The sequence below is a fragment of the Osmerus eperlanus genome, chromosome 4, assembly GCF_963692335.1.
Source record: "Osmerus eperlanus chromosome 4, fOsmEpe2.1, whole genome shotgun sequence".
NCBI classification, from domain to species: Eukaryota; Metazoa; Chordata; class Actinopteri; order Osmeriformes; family Osmeridae; genus Osmerus; species Osmerus eperlanus.
In genome coordinates, this window is record NC_085021.1 from 15,377,822 (window position 1) to 15,385,817 (window position 7,996).

A 7,996-nucleotide genomic window follows, 5' to 3' on the forward strand; every position below is an offset into this window, starting at 1 on the left:
CCTGACGTACAGTTAGCTTCTTCAGTCTGCCACAGACAACCTATGGATAATGTTACAGGGAAGGGAATGTTTGAAATGTAGCTGCAGGAGTCTCCTTTGGTTGCTTCAGATGCCAAAACATACACCTATGAAGTGTAACTTGCCATCAAATGTTTGAACATGAGGTGTATCCTAGCCCTCTCATCTTCTTTTCACGCCGGGGTTCTCCCCTCCCTTATGTGCTGGCAGTCTTCTTATCAGCGGTGCCCACCTATTACGCCTCCCATGAGCTGCTCTCACACCAGCAAATGTCACGTTTGTCTGCCAATGTAAATTGGCCTATCTGCTAGAGAGAGAGTCCATATGAGGGGGCAGGTTGTCTCCACAATGCAGGGCCTTAAGGGATCCTCTGAAAGCAGCTTTTTCTGCTTCCCAGCCCTCTAATGTGACACAAATCCCTTTGACAGAGGAATGTTTTCCTATCCTTGAGTTAGCTGCAGGTGCATTAGTCACCTGTTTTCGTTCCAGTATTTGTTGGGTTTGAACAGCAGGGGGGAGGGGCTTCTTTCTGCCTGGTCGTTTGAAGATCAGGGGCCCTGGCCCAAGGCCCAGGTGGGTGGCCAAGCCTACCTCGCTGTGCGCATCACCCCCTCCCCCCCTTCTCACCTCACCCCCGGTCATTTGAACAGCTTCCTGTGGCTGCCATTGGTATTCACCTGGAGCTGTGCAGTTTCTAGATTATTTCTTAATCCAGACTCTATGTTGCCAGTCTGCTCTGTTGTTAGTTCAGCCTGTCATACCAACTCTAACTGTCTCTGTCAACATACCTGGGAGGCGTGTCACCCAGTAACCAGCCTGGCATTCTGCCTCCCTCTCCCTGGCAAGGTGACGATAATCAGGCAAGCACTGCATGGGTGAGACAGGGGAGGCCTGGAGAGGAGATCCACCTTCTGTCTCAGCAGGAGGATTTGTTTTTGCCTGCATATGGAAATGACATTGATTAAAACTCACACACAGCACCTCCCCTGTTTGACTGCAGCCATTTTCTCCTCCAGGGCCTTTTAGGAAGCATTCGGTAACACAGCCTTTGGAGACAGAGCTAATAGCCGGTGATGAAGCGCCATCATCACTTCTGCTTAATGGAAATAGGGTAAGGAGCCTAGCATCGTCACATCATTAGATAACTGTTGTTTGTTCTCCCTGATTTGCATGATAACCAACATGCTTCCTACTTCCTGTGACACACTCCTTTTTCGAGTCCATGACTTGAAGGCCTTATCGCCTCCCCATGCTGGGATTTTTAATGTCTTAATCCCCCAGCATATTGCGGGAGATTATCGTTCTAAAATTAACTAGCCCCTTGAGACTGCCTAGATAGCAGCTGCTTTTCCGTCACTTGGCGAGTTTTCAACAAACAAAGTGGCTTATTGCAAATGGGGAGGGTGCTCACATTTGCTTTTTTTAGGGTTTCCCAGATTATAGGAGTATCATGCTGCTGCTGCTGCCGCTTGATGGCATTCATGTAAAGGAAACGTGTGAATACGGCAAGCTGGGGGATTCTTCAGGAGAAAATCCCTGTTTGTATGAAAGGCTCTTTGGCAGCATGTGTACTTTGGGAGCGTGTTGCATGGCTGAGAGTAAGGATATAAAACATGGAGGGATTCTAAGAGAGGCCTGGCCCACTCCCACCGCAAACCCCTGTGCGTCTGCCATTTATGAGAGCTAGTCAATCAAACTCGCTCTGGGGTAACTTGGCAAGCATGAGCTGTGGGGGGAAAACCATTACATCTGCACTGCAACATTTATTTAAATGAGTCCTGAAGGTTTGCTTGGTAAACACAGTCTGAATTAGTCTGTGATTCCCAGTACATTGATACCTTTCTTTTCCCATCCCTTCTTCCACAGGCATGTGAGCCTAAGCTCAAGCAACACTGCACTGCAGGTTTGACTGAATACCAGCTTTACTGTGCTTATTGTACAAGCATCAATCTAGTCAGAGACAATATACGTACATGATTGAGAAGGAAGGGGAGGATCGGACCCATGACTGGCATCTTCTGGGGTGCCTGTCTCTGCACAAGTACAGTGCTGTCGCCATCCATATTGAAGGCCAGCCAGCGGAGGCTGAGGCCAAGGCAGGGTGGACCTGCTGCTATGAAGGCCGAGGGACCCCTGTGGTGTCTCTGATGATAGTCTGGAGAGGCTTTTTAAAGGAGCAACACAGGCTTGAAACTATAATAAACACAAAAGTGTATGTTCACAGACTTGTGAGGACTTAACAGACTTGTAATGTGGTGTGCACATGTAGTGTAACAAAAACTGTTGTTAAACTTCAAGTTTGCACATTGGCTCCAGTTGGAGCTGCCGGTCTGTTCCGTGTGAGTACTCTGCCTAGTAATATAAGATAGTCTATACGTGTGAGTGCTCTCCCTAGTAATATAAGATAGTCTATACGTGTGAGTGCTCTCCCTAGTAATATAAGATAGTATATACGTGTGAGTGCTCTCCCTAGTGATATAAGATAGTCTATACGTGTGAGTGCTCTCCTTAGTAATATAAGATAGTCTATACATGTCCAGTATCATACTTGTCTTATTGGAGCCCATCCATTCTAAGTAATGTGATAGTGATATCGCAGCACTATTTAACTGCAATTTCCTCCTCTTGTTCTGCGAGACTGAGGTTTAGACAAGGTAGTCATGTTCGAGGAGACAGCAGATATTTATCACTGCCTGCCTGGACACTCTTGCTGTTCATGACAATATACCAAACTAAACAGGGAAGTTTAGCACACCAGACAGCTCCCAGTATTTGTCTGTGACTCCCCCCATCATCTGTTGGAGGAGAAACAGATCTGAACAGGTCCTGGAGAAAACCACTCTTGGGCTCACCAGTTTGAAATAATCCTGGTTGCTTGAATAAACAAAACAACAGAAATGGAATGTGACTGCGGGGGTCTGTGTTGCATATGTATAATGTGCTTCAGGCAATGTTTTCATCTGAGAAATTCAAATAATGTCACGACTTCCAAGTTCTGCATCAAAAACAAATATACATACTTTTGGCCATGGCCTTTTCAGGAAGAAGTCAAATTCTTTCTCAATTTTGGTGCATCACAAAAAAAATTATAATTTAAGTCAAATAGGATTAACAAATTCCCGACTGAAGGTGGAGTGAAATGGTTTGTGGTGGATGTATAATATTATGAGGAATGGAATACCTTTCGATGTCTTTGGGTGATGAAATTGTTTGCATGACCTGAGAAGTGTATAAAAACTTTAGAAAATTACACCATGTTGAAAAAGGAAAAACAACATGAGGAACGTAGAAAATGACTGACACCAAAATATATGTTTTTCTTTGTTTCTGTATGTAATTCTGATTGTGGAATAACTATTCTTCATCAGCAACTTCTGCTGCAGTAAGCCTGATTGCTGGATTCGATGAACGAACCAAAATATTCTCACATCTAAAAGCCTACTGGAACATTACCACTTGGGAGGGTCGATCCTTTCCTTGTTTGAGCTCTACCAGGTTTCTACAGCATCTGTTAGTCTGCAGCATGAGAGGAAATCTAGATAATTTATCTGCTAATTGTTCTGATGTATTCCCCAGTCTGAGGAGATGACCACATGTCTGGTGTTTTCCTGCACTTTAGATAGTGTGAAGGTAAAAGGGTCCAACTCTGGCCTTGTTGGTCATTTTATCTCTTCTTCTTGTTTCCTGGTGGTTGCATTAGTTAGTCCGCTGGGCTTTCGTTTGGCACATTAAAAGAGATTTGGGTTAATAATTGATGGCACGATTTATGGACTGTAGTGCCCGAGGTTCAATAGCAAGCTTCCACTTAAAAGGAAAGCATTCTCATTCCTGCGTTTGCCGCAGAGTGCCTTGATTTACAACTTCACTTTGATGGCCTTCAAAATAACGTTAAAGGGAACACCAGAAAAAGACAGTCTTAAAAAACAACCCAGCTTGTGAAGTTGTTCTGTCTGAGGTGTGTGTACAAGCATTAAACAGAGAAGGGGGAGAGGGATATTGATCTCTGCACCTTGAGCAACAAAGCCAGCATGGATGAAACACTTACACCTCTCCACCATTAGTGTATCCAACATGAACTGCTTCTGCAATGTAGCTATCAGATTTGTTGTCATTGTACAAAGCTCTTTCAGATAATAGAAAAATAGCGTTAATGCCGGTCCCAACGCATTTGGTGCCCTAGGGTGAGCTTCTTGTGATTTTAAGCAATACTTTACTATTGTTTCTGATGTTTAGATGTGTTTGATAGTCTCATACCTTTCTTTAGACCTATACTTGGATACTTGACAGTAATAAACATAATTTATGGATGGGTTGTAAGAAATAAAACAATATATTTTGCAATGATCCTCCTGATGGCATCATTTTACCTGCTCTGTGGCCTAGATTATGACCTATCCTGTATTTTTTCACCAGTTTAAATATATTTACCGCACACTGGAATCAGTGTTTCCTAGAAAGTCACTTTTTGGAATAACATCAGCTTTGATGTAAAGTTTTTGTATGCGGTCTATAGAATACGCTCTCATTTGATGTAGCCAGCAAACAGGTTTTTAGTTTTAATCAAATGCCCTTAAGGCGCTCACATTGATTCAATGACTCACATTGTTTGCCCAGTCAGGCCTCTTCTTGTGCGTGGATGGATTAGCTGTCGTCTTGAAAACAGCTCTCTTGTATTACATCACCTACTTACAGCAAATGAAGGGAACAGCTATTAACATTTTATAAGAATTAGATCATACATTTTCTGATTGTCTTTCCTTTCAAATGTCTTATCTGCTGCTTGCTCAGTCTGCATTTGTGAATTAATGCTAACAGTTTTTTATATATATATATATTGGTATTGTTTACTAACATTCAGCTCAAAATAGACTGAAGTTAAGAGAAGCAAGCACTTGACATCTCCAGCAATCCTGCAAGAATTTTCTTTCCGCCTCTTTCCTGGGATATTACTGACAGAGACTAGGATCAATTTAAAAAATGGAATCAGAAAACAGTAAGAAGAGCACCTGCCTGCAATCTCCTCAATAGAACCTGCATTATGCCACTGTGGTTATAAATTCCATTTTAATTTCCTGTTTATTTCCTTCTGAAGCTATGGAAACTCGATGGAGAGGATTTAAATGTCTGTCACTCTTCACCACTTTCTCCCATTGCCTTTGATTTATAGATGTGATTTTCAGCTTGAAAGCAAAAAGGATATTTTAAAGAGAGAAAAAAAACTTGTGACACAGAGGAGCTTAAAGCGAGCTGAGAGGTGGAGGAAAGAGGCAGGATATAAACCCCCCGTTCCCGGGCCCACTGATGAAATATAAGGGATTGTCTGAACCACTGTAACAAAATGTGATATGTAGCAAATTAACTGGGCTTTATTCAATCCGCAAGCAGCCGTCAGAGTAGAAGCCATTCTGGTGTAGCACTGCGCTGTCCAGAGCAGTACTGTGTCCGGTGCTCTCCTCCATCCCTACGCACACACCGCTGGGCATGCATTCCATTTTACAGGACGCAAACACTTCAGCATCTCTCTGTAAATAGAAAGGCCTTCCTTCATCTTTCTGTGACTTGGTGTCTCTCTGTCAACTGGTATCCTACAAGAGTCACCCTGGGAGAGTGTTCATGAGTCAGCTGAGCACAGAGACCCTGACCTCACAGTGACCTATATTTGATCCTTGCCACACACAGAGGAACCCTTGATTAGTTGAATCTGCTGGGAGTTGTATAACGAGAATGTACAATGCTCCACCTCTCTCCTGTGAGGAGTGATCAGCTGTAAGCTCAGATGCCCATACTGTGTGCAGGCTGTGGAACTCACTGGAGAATAGGCAGCCTTTGTGACACACACAGATCCAGCATCTGTACTCCAGTGGGACCTTGGGAGGGAGACAGTGGGGAGGCAGGGGGAGAGGCAGGGGGACAGGGAGAACCACTGATGCATCAAGCTCATTGAACAGAGAGGCCCCTGGGAAGCCCTGTCTCAGACCAGGAGATGCTCTCCCCAGGCAGCCCTGGACTTCTCCCCTTTGTTTGAATGCGCAGATATTTTACTGGAATCATTTTAATTGTGTACCGTCTAAAGGTAGAGGCAGTGACGTACAGTATATGTGACAGCTTCCACAAGTCTAGAAAGTGGTACATGGCATTCATCCGTACCTAAAGGTGCTGATTTATAGTTTCTCATCCCCAGCTCTGTGAGGTAATTTGCCATTTGAGTTCATTTCTGTCTAATGAGTGAGAGAGATTAATTCATGTGCGTGATGTATTGTGCGTCAGCAGCAAAAAGTCCGCCCAAGCAAAGCAAGTGTCTGTGTGCACCCACACGTGTCTGTGTGTGTGTTTAAAACTCAAGAAAAAATTTCACCGAGAGCACTTATCTAAAATAAGTAGGTCTGCCCTCAACCGTAGTCTTCCCTTCCCAGCTCAGTATGGTAATGAGCTATGGAAAATGAAAAACTGCTCTTTCTCAACACAGAGCACCACACTTAATTCCAAAAATGTGCAAATTCTGCACCCACTCCATTGACAGGAATGTGCAACGAGGAAAGATAGAAATAAGTTAATCAATGCATTCCTGCACATTCAATCAGAATAGTGCTCATGGAGCAGTGTTTCTGTGCAGTTTTTCTCATTCAACACATCCACCTTCTCTTCTTCACAGCACAGAAACCTTGTTGTTCTCTTGAAACTTATATCAGACCACAGCTGTCTGCATGGTCTTCAGTGGTCATGGCAGCTTTCAACACACTTGACCATCCTCCCAAATTGAGATCTAGTTTCCTCAGAAATCCTCAGAAATACTACATTCAAACATTCAATGAAATGATGCAGATTGCAGAACCCACACTGTTTCTGGAAGGACTCATTCTAGTCCAGACACATGGCTGACAGTGTCAAACTACATGTATCAGTAAGAAGTACAAGTTATAGAATATGATGAAATGTTGAGACAAACAGAATTCCCTGGCCTGATATCCCTGGTGACAGAACAGACACACTACAGCCTATAACTGTTACCCAGTTTTGGGAGGAAACATCACAAATTAGGTTTTAGAAAGAAAATGTGTTTGGATACTGAATTACTTCTTTTCTTATCTCTATCATCAACACCTTTGAGTCTCCTGGTAAATGACAGAAGTGAACTGGAAGGTGTATTTCACCTTCAGCTGGTATAATAATTGCATCCATTAATTTGCTGGTCTGCTTGCTTATTAAAAATGTTTAAGAATTAAAATTATCACAACATCTGAATATAAAATCAGTGTGCATTTGTGGTACCTACACACACACACACACACACATACACACAAGAACATAACTACAGTACACAATTTCTACCGACATGCACATTGGCACACACACACCACATGTCATTATACAGAATAAAAGGATGATTATGAATCATTCAGAAAGGCAAGGGACAAATCTTCTCAATTATAATATTCTATGAAACCTCTCTGATAAAATACCTCACATACAGAACCACAGAGCTCCCCAGAAGGTCAGGTAATTAACAGGCACAATACCAGGGGCGTTCGCTATCACAATCAAATGTGTGGGTACGTCCTTCTGCTGAATCACCCACCAGCCACAGCTGCCCCCACTTATCAATGAGCCCGCTGGGCCATGGGGTTAGGTATCATAACAAAGGCCCAGTCACTCACTAAGAGAACCACAGGAAGATTACGGAAGTGAGTAGGTGGGGGGTTACTACCTTCAGGTCCTTTCACTGTCATTCACATGGTTGCTGCTTGTTATTGCCCACAAAACAAGCCCAGCCACCCCAATCATAGTGGTAGGTAATTGCCACAGCAACAATGGTCCAAAACAGCAGTGATTTTTCTTTGAATAGTTTCACTTTTTTCCTAGTTAGCTGTTGTTACAACATGACTGCGTGTTTCGGTTTTAGTTCAGACGTCTGAGACCACCATAAGATGTCAGATTGTCAGATAGGTTGTATAACGGACTACAACAACACCAGGGTTGG